The sequence below is a fragment of the Bactrocera oleae genome, chromosome 5, assembly GCF_042242935.1.
Source record: "Bactrocera oleae isolate idBacOlea1 chromosome 5, idBacOlea1, whole genome shotgun sequence".
In the NCBI taxonomy this organism is placed as follows: Eukaryota; Metazoa; Arthropoda; class Insecta; order Diptera; family Tephritidae; genus Bactrocera; species Bactrocera oleae.
Genome location: NC_091539.1, coordinates 62,450,631 through 62,465,795, shown reverse-complemented (window position 1 = coordinate 62,465,795; position 15,165 = coordinate 62,450,631). Strand labels below are relative to the sequence as shown.

At 32.6% G+C, this 15,165-nt stretch overlaps 1 protein-coding gene across 3 annotated transcripts in view; it reads left to right on the top strand.

Moving 5' to 3' along the window:
• The window catches only part of mamo (maternal gene required for meiosis), a 363,978-nt gene that overhangs the window by 54,712 nt on the left and 294,101 nt on the right, over window positions 1-15,165 (top strand). For all 3 annotated transcript variants that reach the window (XM_070110061.1, XM_070110062.1, XM_070110063.1), the window contains exon 3: window positions 1,891-3,110. The gene's annotated coding sequence lies outside the window, so the exon portion shown is untranslated. The remainder of the gene's footprint in view (window positions 1-1,890; window positions 3,111-15,165) is intronic.

The following is a 15,165-nucleotide window of genomic DNA, read 5'->3' as shown; positions in this document are numbered from 1 at the left end:
GCTCTAAATCTGTTATTATGAGTAACTTTTCATATAAAAGCCCTTGAAATAATGAAAGGTGGCAACTATGATGATAAGATGTTTTGCAAAGTTGCAGATTTTTTTTATTTTTATATTTACCCACCGACATTGCTCCTGTATGTGGCCACTGACTCCATATAGTTTGTGGAGTGCAATAAAATAGCAATTAAAATAGTGAAAGTTTTCACAACAGGCATAATAGTGGCTCAGACAACAACAAAGAAAATTATAGTGTTGGCAACTAGAGCAACGAACAACAAAAATAACAACAAAGCGGACTTTTATAAAGCTGACGTGGCCATACATACTTACGTATATGTATGTGTGATGAAAAGTTTTTCAAGGCTGCGTCTACGTATGAGGGTAGTGGCAAGTCTTCATATTACCGTTATATACATATTTAGTTACTCTTGCTGCTGCATTTTTCATTGCAAGCACATTTACACACACATATCCATATATAGATGCAACATTTTTGTATTTATGTATTATATACTGGCAACCAGCAACATGTTGCACAAGGATGCTGCGCTTGCCAACAATAAATACTTCAATGTTGCAAAAGTAACTTTTCAATTGACTTCTATGCATTTTTGCTATGCATGCGCACATTGTGCTGGATTTACAAATACAAATGCAAAAATAAATGCCACTATACACACACACGTACATACCGAGGCAGCTTACGACTAAGCGCAATGTAGAACCGAGAATCATTCATGCACTCTGCGCCATTCACACAGTTAGCAAGATTAAACACATACAAATACACACTCTTACATACACACATACACGGTGAAATTACTATGCACTTGCCACCGCACATTAAACTTTTTAAAAACTTTTTCCGGCTTTTCTTCCGTTCTCGCTCACTTACTCTTTCTAACTTTTCACTGCTGGCATTGCGCTTGTTCACCACCCTACTCCCCTAGCGCACTCATTTGGCGGTGGTGGCGCTCAACGCGCTCTTAGCTATTCTTTCAACTTTTTGTTGCATCAACGAGGTTGATGACATGGTTAGCTCAGTGTTTTGAAGTTGTGCTTCTGTGGTCGTCTGAATGAATGCTGCGCTTGCAACACAAATCGCCCCAGTCCGCCGCCCCCAAAATGCATGCACCCACCGCCCACCGTCACGACGCCAGCAACTATGTTAGTGCACACTTTCAGTTGTTATTGTTGCCTTTTGTGTGAGTAGAGCGCTACATAAACTTGAACTTTGTGAAATATTTGCGCGCAAGCTATTCACGTGGATTAAGCGAAGCGCCGCCAAGCGCAGGGCGGGACAGACTGTTGGTGGTGCTGCGCATTTAAGTACGGCAGTTTTAAATGCCAATTGAAAGTAAACATCTTAAATTTTGCATTAAAAATAGTGTATGCCGCAGAAAAGCTGAAGGCAAGTGAAATTAAAATGAAAGCTTCACAAGTGGAGCTTTAAGCTGTAAGTTGTTTAGGCATGTTTTGCGGGAAAATAATGATTGCAAGTGTTTTACATTAGAAAAACTGAAGTTGAAAGTATTTTATGTGCTTAAAATTGAAAACCAATTAAGTCGAACATTTGTAGTTATGGTTAATTATATAAAAAAGCTAATTTTTGAAAAAAAAAAAAAATTTGTATATATTTGAAAGATTTTGGCATTTGAAAGAATGTACTGAAAGCAATTTATGTGCTTAAAATAAAAAAGTTGTTATATAATTTAATTATATAAAAAAACGTAATATTTGATAAAAAAAATGTGTATCTTTTTTAAGCATATATTTGATACATAAATTTTATATTTCAATATATGATTAAAATATTCTCATATTTCATTTTAATAATATTTCGAATCAAAAAAATAAAACTATTAAATTTTTCCCTTCTATTTGCAGAAAATTCATACCAAACCACAAAAAAAGTCAAAATTCCAAATTTAAACTCAATGTCTAAACATTCAAAGAGAAACAACAAACACCCCATACAAATAAACAAGCATTAAACTTTCGGTAAAAACATAAACAACTTTGGCCTCTTCCCTTCTTTACAACATACTCGAATACAACTGTGGAAAATTTAACCGCTAAGCGTAAAAATAACCAAAAAATATCTAAAAACTGCTAATAACAAATCAAATTAAATGTATAAAATTTTTAAGAAAACTCTCAAGGACTTAAATACATTTAAAACATAAAAAGTGGCTATGAAAAATTTAACTTCTCGGCATTAACCCAAAATTAAATCAATCAAATTGAAAGCGTGTACTGTACGAAATTTAAAAGTTGACAAACGAAATATACAAGAATCAGCAAATTTAAAGTGAAAGTTCTTCTTAGTTATAAATTTTTGGCAATAAAATAATTTTTTCGTATAAGCTTCTTTGAAGTGAAAGCTGATTTGATGTGAAAGCTCATTTGAAGTAAAAGTTATTTTGAAGTGAAAGCTCTTTTGTAGTTAAAGCTCATACAAAGTGAAATTTCTTACAAAGTGTAACTTAAATAATGAAAGCTTGTTTCATATCAAAAGCTCATTTCATATTATATTTTTGTTAAAAAAGTGAAAGCTCGTTTTCGGAACAATCAAAATCACAAAAGCTTTCTAAAGTCGTATAAAACTCGAAAACATTAATAAAAGTTGCTTACAACAACGTATGTCTCTTGTGCTCTCTTTCTCACACTATCGTATATATGTCACATACACTACTTTCTTGCGGTTTTTGTTTCTTTTTTCTCACAAATTGTGAATTTATAAAAGCTTGCGCTTACATTTATGTGCAAATGAAAACCATTAAAAATTTAAACTAATTACAAATACAACAGTTATTATTTTATATAAAAAAAGTGAAAACAACAGGTGTGTTCTCTGTAAAAAAAGCAACAAAATTTCATGCAGCAGATCATTTGTCTTGTGTAAAGAAATATATAAAATAACAGTTTAGCACCTAAATCATAACAACGGCAATAACAACGGCAAAGCGTAACGGTTACATCTTACAGAAAACTACAACAAAAGCAACACAGCAACAACAAAAAAACCGGCAACACGGCCAAGCAAAATTTTTATCTTATGGATTGCTGGACGGGTAACGCCCGACTGGCGAGTGTTTTAGTTTAAGGTGAGTCAACAAAGGAAATATTTTCACCATATTTTATTAAATAATTTGTTTATTTCTGAAATTTTCTAAAATTGGCATTGCAACTGCTGCTTGCAAGTGTAGAGGCACTTCCGCTTTGCCAACCAGCTGCGTTCAGCAACTAATTCAATGTTTTGGCATTGAAAACGGTTTTTCAAAAATATTTTTAAAAAATTTCGAAAGTTAAAAATAATAATTTTGAAATATGAAAAATGCAAAAATTGCAAAATGTTCAGTGCAAGTTTGCAAACACACCTTTATACTGCATATAATCAGCTAGCGCTTGCTTCATCACCTCCGACACCGTTAGCCTAATGTCTGTGCGCTGTCAATCACTTCATTGATTGTCTGTCTCCCTAACGACTTGCGGCTGTTTTGCCGTACCGCATTTACATACTTCGCTCCAAACACCTGCTCTCCCCGACCACTTTTCATGCATATGTGATTTTGTTTGTTGTTTTTGTATTATCTAGCATTTGTCGGCGTTGTCTTTTAATTTGAGAGATGCCAATTCGCAGATACTAGCTACATAATGATTGCGTTGGCTAATTTTGCCAACTGCAATTATACCACACACACCCTTTAAAGCGAAGGCGAATAGCGGCGTGTTTGCGTGCTGCGTTCATTAAAATGGCCTGCAGGAAAATATACGGGACGGAAAAGTTATAAAAATTCTTAATGGCAAAATTAAGCCTTACTTTCCTTCCATAAGACTGTTCCAAAAACAGTTTTGAAGTAAGTTTCAAATAAGGAGAGCTTGTGAGGTACTTAACTTGAACTCAAAGTACTCAATATTTAGTCTAAGAACATCCTTGAGTTTGAAATTAGGTAATATTACCAAAACAAAAATACTACCAAAATTATTCGATACAAAACCATCCCTCAAATTTAGCAGTTAGCTAAAAAATATTCCGTTTCGTTTAGAATCGTTTTTGTTCTGCCAAAAGTATAGTTTAAAGTTTTTCGTTTGGAATCTGATACAACAATATTATTTTTTAAGGTTATAAAATATTTTTTATTTTTTTATTTCGAAAATCTGTTTTAATTACTGTTAACGATGTACGTAACCATATAAAATGCGCTTATTATGTCACATAAAGAGGTGCTTCAATAACTGATATACTTTTTTTGGGGTATTCTTAATAATACTACTCTATTCAGTGCTCAACAATATTATCGTCGAACTTAATACAGGTCAAAGAGTTTTTTGATTAGATAGAAACATAGGTAGAGAGTTTTTTGATCAGTAGGTTGGAATGAATAAGTTAAGAGCTTAGACTTAACAGAGTCAAAAAGGTAGTGTTGAAATTTTTTTACCTCGTCTTCTTCCAAACAGCTTCTACAGCTGGCATTTGGTAAGATTATCCACCGCGCAGCATGGAAACCGATAAGGCAATGACTGTTAAAACCCAAAAAACTAGGAAGAGTCAAACCTTGCTAAGTACAAAGAGCTCACTTGTTTTCTTGCGATTGACTTTGGGTAAAAGGAAAGGATTTTACGACAGCGCAAAAACCAATAGGAGTCCAGTGATGTCCAAACTCCCGCCATCTAGCCAGTAGGGGAACGCAAGAATAGAGTGATTTACTGATAGAGCGGCTAGAGTGCCATTTCTTGCCAGTTCGTCAGCTTTGTAGTTATTTGCTATTCCGCTCTGGCTTGGCACTTATACTAGGATCATAATTTTTTCTTACTGGGTCACCAAATAAATCCGTTATGAGAAAATTTATAGCTACGATCTTCATGAATCTCAGCTGCTCATACACATTAATTGAAGTTGACTTTTTAAAATGTATAAATTTTTAAAATATATAAATTTTTAAAATATATACATACATACATATAGGTAAATATATACGAGTATATTCATTAGATTTTATGATTATCAATTGCATATTGATAGTTTTATTAATAATAATGCTTTTCCTTTCGATCATATTTCGTTCGTATTTTATTATTATGGAAATTAGAGGTTTTGAAAAAATAAGTAAATTTATGTAAAGTAGTTTTGGAACTGATGCGGCTCTTAATTGAGCGGTTAAGATAATTTCAGTCTTTACTTGTTTTTAATTGACGATAGAGTGGAGCAATAATTAATTGCCAAAAAAAGTTTCCAAAGAGTGCTCAACTCCCATACAACGCTGTGAAGTGTTTCTAATTAGAGAGAAAAAGAGAGAGAGTTGAGGAAACGACCAAATTAGAGTCAATACGCAATTTTATCGGTTGAGAAAGATTGTATAGGTATTAAATTAATAATTTAACTTAATTTGATATATATTTTATATACACGGAAATATTCATAAGCAAATCGTAGCCGTACTTAAAAACTATTTTTCAACTTACTGAAGCTCTGATTGTACAAGCTAAATTGAGTCTCAATTAACAACTTAATTGTGTTAACTAATTGACTGAAGGCTATTTAACCTAAAATTTCGAAAAATAATAAAGAACAAACACTCAATTTTAAAAAAGAAAATTTAAAAATTTAGAAAACATCTTTGAAAAACCAAGTGCCCCAAACAATTGCACCCCCAGCAGCTTCCTTTACTTCCAACTCACTGCCGTGTTCGACAGTTTGCGGCGAGTGTTTCGCTATTTTGCAACGCGTCAGCAAAGCAGATCACCGTAACTAATGCGGCAAAGAATGCGCAAATGTTGAGTACACGCGCACGCATACGAATGCAAATATAGAAAATGCAAAAAACTAAAAATTGTGTACTTACATATGTGTGTACACATATACAGTACGTTTTTGCACATTCGCGCTCGTATGCTGGGCATGATCGTCATACAAATACAACGAAAAGATTAAAAAAATAAAAGAAACACCGTTTCGCACAGTATGCAGCATGCGGGCGAGCGTACAACAACAATGTGCTTAACAATATATTGACAGGGGAAAAATGCAAACAGAATTTTCATAAAAGCTCGCGCGTAAGGTGATCGTGCGCTGAGCGGCGCGGCACGGTGGAGCGGTGCAGTGGAGTGCGCGCAAAAGCAAAAAATCCGAAACACCAAAGCGAAATGCAAACGAAAACGAAAAAAATACGAAGTCACAACGAAAATGAATAATAAGAGCCCATGCAACAACAACAACAACGCCAAATCTGTTTGATTCAAGGCCAAGGCCAATGCGAACGGAACACGAACGCATACAAACAAGTAGCGACGCAGATCGCAATCGGCGCACGCACACACTTGTATACACATAACGCGATGCAATGACACACACGCGTTTGCATATATACGCATGTATATTTGTATATATGCATGTGAAATAGAAAAAAGCATCCAAGCGATCCGCAAAAAAATTCAGAATGAAACGAATCGCAGATGCGGATATGAAACGCGACAGTCCCAGCGTAACGCGCCGCGCCGCGTCGCCCCCACTGCGGCGGGGCGCGTTTTGTTGGCGCACGCTGTGCTGGCTGTTTGCTTGTACTTGTTGTTGCTGTCGTTTTGCTCAACATCACAAGCTACAACTGTCATTGCAGTGACAACAACAATAACACAAACACCAACAAGCGGCAGTTATGCGCTTTGGTGTACATACATACGCGTGTACATGGCAACGCAAGCAGCATGACAACCACTGGTAAATATATCAACAACAACAATATGTCAACGTTTACAATGATTTCGTGTGTGCTTGTACGAGTACCTTTGACTGCTGGTGTTGTTGTTGCCTTCGTTACGCGTTGCTGCGCGCCGTTTGTTGTCGATCGTGAGATTCACTCAGATTGCGGAAAGCTTACGTCGCAAAGTGAATGCAGCCTGTATGTGTGTGTGTACGCGCTTTACACCAACAAAAGCAACAAGAATTAATAATTTCTATGTAAAAACCGATAAAGTCGTGATGCTTTGTAAGGGCGCAGTTGAGGGTTATAGGGCGGTGGAAAATGTTTTTGCATAAAATATCAGCAAAGTCACAGGCTGTTAAAGCATGTAGGCGGAAGTACTAGCTAGAAGTACTAGCAGTAATTATGATTGCTGTAGCATGTTTTATAAAAAGTTGGATTTTCAAGAAATTTATTGAACATTTCTTCCTTAGAAGAGAATATGAATAGAATTTATATGAGCTTGACAATAAAATGGTTGAAGAAATCTCTTGAAGATTCTAAAACTGCAAAACTTTTGAAACCTGTTTTCGAAATACATTTTGGGAATCCTCAATAATTTTGGGTACAAATCAGAAAATGAGAACTAAATAAGTTGAAAAAGATAAAAGCATGTATATATATATCTCATTCTTAGGTAATTTTTTTTAATGAGAATCGCAATTCATCTGGCATTACGACCTTCTTGGCCGAAGAAACCGAAAAATTAACCCAACTTCACTAAGGTAAAAATTGCGAAAAATCCAGTGCATTTTAAAATTTTAGAATCCCATAAGCCTTTTTCAACAAATCGAGTTACATACGTTACAAAAAACTGGTCCCGAAATGTTGATCCCGAAAGTCATATTCCGAAATTTCGGGATCCCGAGCGATTTAAAAAATACGTATTGTATTATAAAAAATATATAATTTATTTTACGGTTTCTTATTTAAAAAAGTCGCTGAAATGGCGATTTTTCGTACTGTGGCTCTAGAACATACCATAACGGCAGTTTTCTGTGAAAATTAGTTCTGGTTTCAAATCCGTTGTCCGGTAATAATTGAGTAGTACTTATTCGGGACTTGATATTGCATTACATCTTATAAAATATCTTAGTAGAGACTGTTCAGATTTTTATTAGAAGTTATTAAAAAAACCCACCCTTATATATGGAGGTGTAAATACATTTTTAGAAATTCCGCAACCCCGAAAATATTACTCTGAAATGACGAGCTGGGTTTAAAAAATGGTCTCGAAATTTTGATCCCGAAAATCATATCCCGAAATTTCGGGATTCCAATATGAAAATCAGATATAAAAATGTGTTTAAAATTGAACGGAAGAAAAAACCGTTACAAAGCGGCGTATTGCGTTATTAGATATATAATTTTTTCCATACGCCTCCGCGTTTTGAATTTAATTACAAGCACATGCACATAAAAATTAAAACAAGATCGTTAATATACAGACGGACGTACATACGTATATAAAAATATCTATATTTATTTGCAATTATGACATTTAGATTGCGCAACACTGCGCCAGAACGCTGCGCTCTGCGCTCAAACGCATATGAATTATTTATACAAAAACAACAGCAATGTGCGAAAATAAAAGCACGCAGAAAATGTGAAACAAGATTTGCCGCGTCGTATACAATGTGCACTCTTACACAAACACATACACACACAAAAATTCTTAATTTTTTCACTTTGAAACACGCTGCCGCCTGCCTGCCAACGCTTCCTACTCGTTGGTGGCGTATATTTGTTGTAGCTGTTTTTTGTTGTTGTTGTCTGTTTTTTTTTCTGCAACTCGCCTCGACTACTTAATTTATTTGTATTCTCTTTGGATATGCTGATGACTGACTACCTTTTTTGTTGTTGTTGTTGTGCTGCTGAAGGTTGGAAATTTCTTGCATTTTATTTTTTCAATTTTTTTTTTTTTTCAAAATTATAATTATTGTTTTTTTTCAGTTTCTTGTTTTGCTATAATTGATGTTGTGACTATGCTGTTGTATTGTTACTGTTTGTGTTGTTGAACACCCCTGTCCGAGTGTTGTTTTTGTTGGCACAATATTAATTGCAGAAAACCAGAAGTTATGCAATCAAACAGCAAACAATTTATTGGTTGGCCTGCACTGGCATGGCATGGCACTTGCAATACATACATATATACATATTTACATTCATACTTATATATGCTATGTGTTTAGTATGGCTTTTGTATTTGACTTTTGCTTGCTTGCTTAGTCGTTCAAACGCTTAGCTTCGGCTCAGCTCAGTTTAGCCTGGCTGATGGCTGACTGGCTCGCTGGTTGGCATGTCAAGTGACTGAAAGGCGGTTGGCGGCTATTGCAGTTCGCTTGACTGGCGTGTGGTGGCAAGCAGTCGCACTTTAATAAATGAATAGAATAACACTTGCAAGTTCGAATGCAGTTATGACTGGTAAAAAATTAAAGAAATATAAAAATACTAGCAAAAATTAAATTAATACTAATTTTAAAATAATTAAATAAAATGAAAATAAAAATAATGGACAATAAATTTGAAATAAACAAAATAAAAATTGAGGTAAAACAAAATATAAGGAAAAATTTATTAAAAGCTAGTTAAAAAGGTTTATGAAAATTATAAAAATTAAAACTAATTAAGAATTTTTTTTATAAAAAAAAAAATAAGAAAAAAACAAAAATGTAAATAATTAAAAAATATTTTTAAAAAAATTAATAAAAAAATTAGCAAACAAAAATAATTACATAAAATTAATAATAAAAATGTAGATGATTCAAAATATACTAAAAATTAGGTAAACTTTATTAAAAACTGAATAAAAAATATTGATGATAATTAAAAAAAATCAATTTTTTTTTATTATTTTTAATATTTAAACTTTTAATGATTCAATTTAATTAATTATTAAAATTAGTTATATGAGTTATTTATTTTAAATATATAAGAAAAAACCAAAATTTACACAATTAAAATAATATTTTAATCAAAATTATAAGAAAATTTACAAAAAATTAAATAAATAAAAAAGAATTCGAATAAAATTAGAATAGTGCAAAATATATTAAAAATTAAGTAAAATATTTTAAAAACGAAGCAAAAACTATTTATGAAAATTAAAAAAAAAATTAAAAGGCAATTAAGAAGTAATTAAAGTTTTTTATTTTGGGAATAAAAAGAAAGAAAAAATATATAAGAGATAATTCGAAATGATTTTCGATTCGATTTTTATGATAACAAAAAAATTAACATTAATTTATATAAAAATTAATTATAAATATATACATATATAAAATTATTAACAAAAATTATGGTAATTAAAAATACATGAAATGCAAGTTAAAAATATTAAAAATTAAATAAAATGTGTTGATAAAAGAAAAAATAAAATTAATTAGTTAAGTAAAATAAAGAAAAAAATATTAAATATTCGATGTAAAATATTCTTTAAAAATTAAATTAATAATTTATTTAAAAACAAATAATATAACAAAAGTTAAAATATTATATTTTAATAAAAAACAGAAAATTCAGGGGTTGCTATATACATATATATATACATTGATTTTTTATCTCTTAATATTCCAAATTTATCGCAACTATGTTAACCTACGGTCACCTAGCATAAGCACATCTTGAAAAATAAAAAAGTGTGTGGCAGTGAATCATTAACTTTCCCAGTTCCCAGCAATTTCTGCCTACTTCTGGCTTTTGTCAAATCACTGTAATCACAAACTGACATTGCACAGCATCATTTGCCCTACACATACACACACACACTAAAAAAAACTTTTCAAGCACTCAAACATAGACAAATTGTCGTCACCAAATGGTTGTGACGCCTATTTTCCATGCAACGTCATTGCCGCGTTCAATGCCACGCCACACCATTGTGTGGCGCAAACCACAACAACATTCACCAAACAACAACAATAGCAAGCATACAATAACACTTGCCGTTACTTCCGTCATTTGTAGGTAAATGCAACATAATTAACGGCTAATTGGACGTTGCTTGTTGCAGCATTGTTGCTTGCCATTACTTGTTGCTGTTGTTGTTGGTTTTTGTTTTTTTTTGTTTTGTTTTTGAAAATTATATGGTTGTTACGTATACGTAACGGTGGACGTGCAAATTAATTTCTTGAATAATGGTTTTCATTCAACAAGAGTGAGAGAGTGAACGAGAGAGGAGATTATGAGAGTGCGTTTGCAAAAAAAATATCGCATATGTAATGAATCAATAGAAGGGAATTAATATAATTGCACTTGGTGCATTGGTAAATAGTATTAGCAATTAGAAATAATTATATGTGTAAACAAAGGCGGCTAAAGTTGCTGGCGATTGTGAGTTGTGAAAGGCGCAAAGCGTGAAAGTTGCGAACTTAAGAGCGGAAATAAATGCATTGGATTTTTTTAGTGCTACTGGAAGAAACTATTTTTGAATAAAGGCAAAAAAATTTGGATTTATCTAAAACAGTGTATGAAAAATCAATTACAATTTGAACTTACTTGATTTGTAAAAAAAAAAAATAATAATAATAAAATAAAAAACGATCGTTAAAATACCCATCACATCTGCATTTCTTATAGCATAAAAGTGTATAAAAGCATTTTTATCTTGATTATGATAGGTCAGTTTGTAAGGCAGCTATATACTATAGTGCTTCGATCTGAACAATTTATTCGGAGCTGTTAGCGCCGCATTGAATAATGATCTATACCAAATTTCGAAAAGATACCTTGTCAAATAAAAAAGTTTTTCTACAAGGATTTAAGTTTGATCGATGGGTTTGTATGGCAACTATCTCCTATAGTGGTCCGATATCTCAAAAAGGGAGGACTAGTTCACGTATATACATAAGGACATGGCTAAATCGACTCGCTCATTACGCTAATAATTTATATACATACTTTATAGAGGTGTTACAAACTTGGTGGAAAACTTAATTTCCCCAGTTTTGGGTATGAAAGTAAGAGCGTAATATATTGTAGTGGCATTAATTGAGCTTGTTATCTTAGAAATAGTGTAAATTGATGCCAAATCTTAGATTAAACGGTTCATATGTGCCCATAACCTAAATTAATGATTTTCGCGTTGCTGATTGATTACAATTTCTGATTGATTTCAAATGACGAATATGGAATTCATACGGAGCATTTTTGGCTGCACCCGAATTTAGCCTTTTCTTACTTGTCATTATTATTTTTTACCAAAATCTTTTAAATTTTTATCTGAAATAGTATTATTATGTAAAAATACCTTCACGCAGCCGGTAGGATTCGAACCTACGCTCCCAGAGGGTTGCTTGCATTATAAGATTATCGTAAAATGTACTTACCTTTGGTTTACTTCATCCTTTGGTTTACTTCATCCTTTGGTTTACTTCATCCTTTGGTTTACTTCATCCTTTTTTATTTATTTTCAATACAATTTCATAAACTATTTTCTTTCTTAAAGAAAGTACCAAGCAATTCATAAAAGGGCAATAATAGTTTTCCATGCCTACAGTTATGCATATTTACATTTCTTTGTTTGTGTGCCACAAATTTATTGATTAATTATGATGGCGTTCAATAGCAACAATTGCAATGTAATGCAACAACAATGACTGTCAAGCTCTTGCGTCTCTGCCGTTGAACGTGTCAATCACCATAGCATAGGAAAAGTCAAGTGAGAAAAAAATCGTTCTAACACTTACGCTTACGTCATTATGCAATTTATGCGCAGCATGACAAATCAATTTCTTACGCTTTATGCATTGTTGTTGTTATTGTAACTGATGTTAGTGCTGTTGTTGTGATTGCGGTTGTTGTAAACCTTAACGTTAAGCGTCACACAGCGATGTGATTGACACACACATACACACTCACATGTTCACATGCATTAACACCGTTATCAGAGTTGTAAATTTAGCGGCCGAGACAAATGTTTTGCCTGAATAATGCCATGAGGTGATGGCGTAAAGTCAGTTTGGCTAGGCTAACGGCTTATTGGTGGTGTGAGGAGCTAACGGGAAATGCTTTTAATGGAGTAACACACATAAGTATTGCATATGTAAGTTGGGTAGAAGCAGTCGCTGTGGGCGGATCGTCGGAAGTGCATTATTATATACATACATTTACACATACATATATTTAAAAGTCTGTCAGAAGGCAAAAAGTCTAGACATTTGTCGTCAATTCCCACAGCTCAGCTCAGCTGCTAGCAGTGCGTAAGAATCTTGAATTTCTTTCTATATTGATTATAATTTTCTATTTTGCATCAGGTTTAAATAGATTGTTGCAATGTAATTACGATAACCTCAACACTCAACTAATTTTATTTATTTTTATGCCTGTAAATGTGTCAATCATTCCTTAGAAAGAAAATAGTTTGCCTGGTCATTCCCGCTAGAAGGCTCTTCGTTTTTTGTACTCCGTTGACATTTTCAACACTTCGTTATTAACTGTGTTGATTTGCTAACAGTTTTAACGCCTACTTTGGTATTTCTGCAAAGTAACAGAACATTGTTACTAATTACCATATCTTCCCACTTTTCATTCCTTTTTTATGCCATTTCCATCGCGAAAACCCAAACGAAGTATGAGAATAGGAACAGTGATATTTCTCTTTACGATTTCAGCAAATCATTCAGTTCTCATTTCTATATTTAAAGCAGTTCTTTTTTAACTTGAGCCTAGTACCAAAAGATTATATGATGGTTTTAGAAATACATAGAATAATATGGAAAATATTATGTGAAAATAGAAGAAAACAATTTCTTTCACTGTTATCTAGATAATATAACATCTTTATGAATGTTATTCAAAAAATCATCTGTAATACTAACTTCTTTGTTAAAATGGCTAATAAACATCAAATTAAAACTAAGTGCTCCAGAATTAAGTGTAGGATCTTACAAACAAATTTGTTTTCTAACCAATGTCTATCGACGTATTTTTCCGGAACTCTGAGATTCTCTAATCACTATTTCTAATGTTCTAAAAGCAGAACATTTTAAAATTTTAGAAGACTGAGATTCATTGAAATGTGAGAAACACATTCATGATAAACTATAGAGTTCGAGAACTCGGTTAAAGCTTAATACTTTCGAAATCGCATAATACATTTTTTACAGTTGCTTAGGTGCTCTAAAATCATGTTCAGAACTCTTCACATATTGGATATAGGTCAGAGCTACTTATACTTAGATATCTACAATATATAATAATAATATTTTGTAGTTGAAAAGAACTGGCTTGCTTTGTACAATCGAAATTGATTAATTTGAATTTTAGAATAATTTTAGAAAATCGATTTCTATACAGATCGCTGCGAAGGAATTATAAAAATATTAATTCAAATATTAGAGCCGTAAATAGTTTCAAAGCGTTTTACTATTAATGCCTCTCTAGGCACGAAGTCCATTTAAGGTTATTTAATATATCTCCGGTCTGTAGAATCCTGGCGAATCCTCGATGGATTTAAAATTTTCTTAGATATCAAGGAAGTAAATTCAATATATAGACTTATTTTGGGTAGTTGATATGAATTATGAAGGTTACTTGCAAATACCTTAACGAACCTTCAAGCCTTTTATAAAGTTTAGGAAGCTCATGAGACTTATTTTTTTTTTAATTCTGTTAACATTTGTTCGATTGTCCGGTTTTAAAGGTCAATAATTGCGATTGATGGAATCTTTAATAGGATTTCGTATAAGCCAGGTGCAGAATTGAAAAAAGTCAATTTATTCTCAGTTTCTCGATCTGAAATTTTACACATGTTCTTCACTCCTGAAGAAGCTGCTCATTTGCAGGTAGCTTATAGCTACCATATAAACTGAACAATCGAAATCATGTTCTTCTCTGGAAAAGTTTTTTATTTGTCGAGATATCTTCACGAAGTTTGGCATAGATTATTACCTTAAGCAATGGTATAATCTCCAAAGAAATTGTTCAGATTGAACCACTATAGATTATAGCTTACATACTGACCGGTCGAAATCAAGTTTTTGTATAGAGTCTTTTCGATTTGTGAATGGTATTATAGCAGCTTAGTTTTTTATTTTTTTGAACATTTTTTTATTAAATTACGACTACATTATATAATTACTTTATTAATTAAAAAGTATTAAAAATACAATTTTTTCGTATAAAATTTAGTATTCTGCGCCCATTTCTTCTAAGTTTCACAAAAGTTTGTACTACTTGCTCTGCCACACATAGAATCATTGCATTATTGTGAAATTCAATCCAAATTTTTTTTTTGTAACCACAAAAAGGTTAATGCCTAATGTAGTTTTAAGTGCATTTTCTTGCGAACACCGAACGGGCGTCTTAATAACTGTACATGCCACATATATGTGTGTATATTAGTGTTTATAGATGGCTGATGCGCAAATGTTCAAAAGTACAACAGGGCGTATGACTGTAGATAGACTTATGGACACGC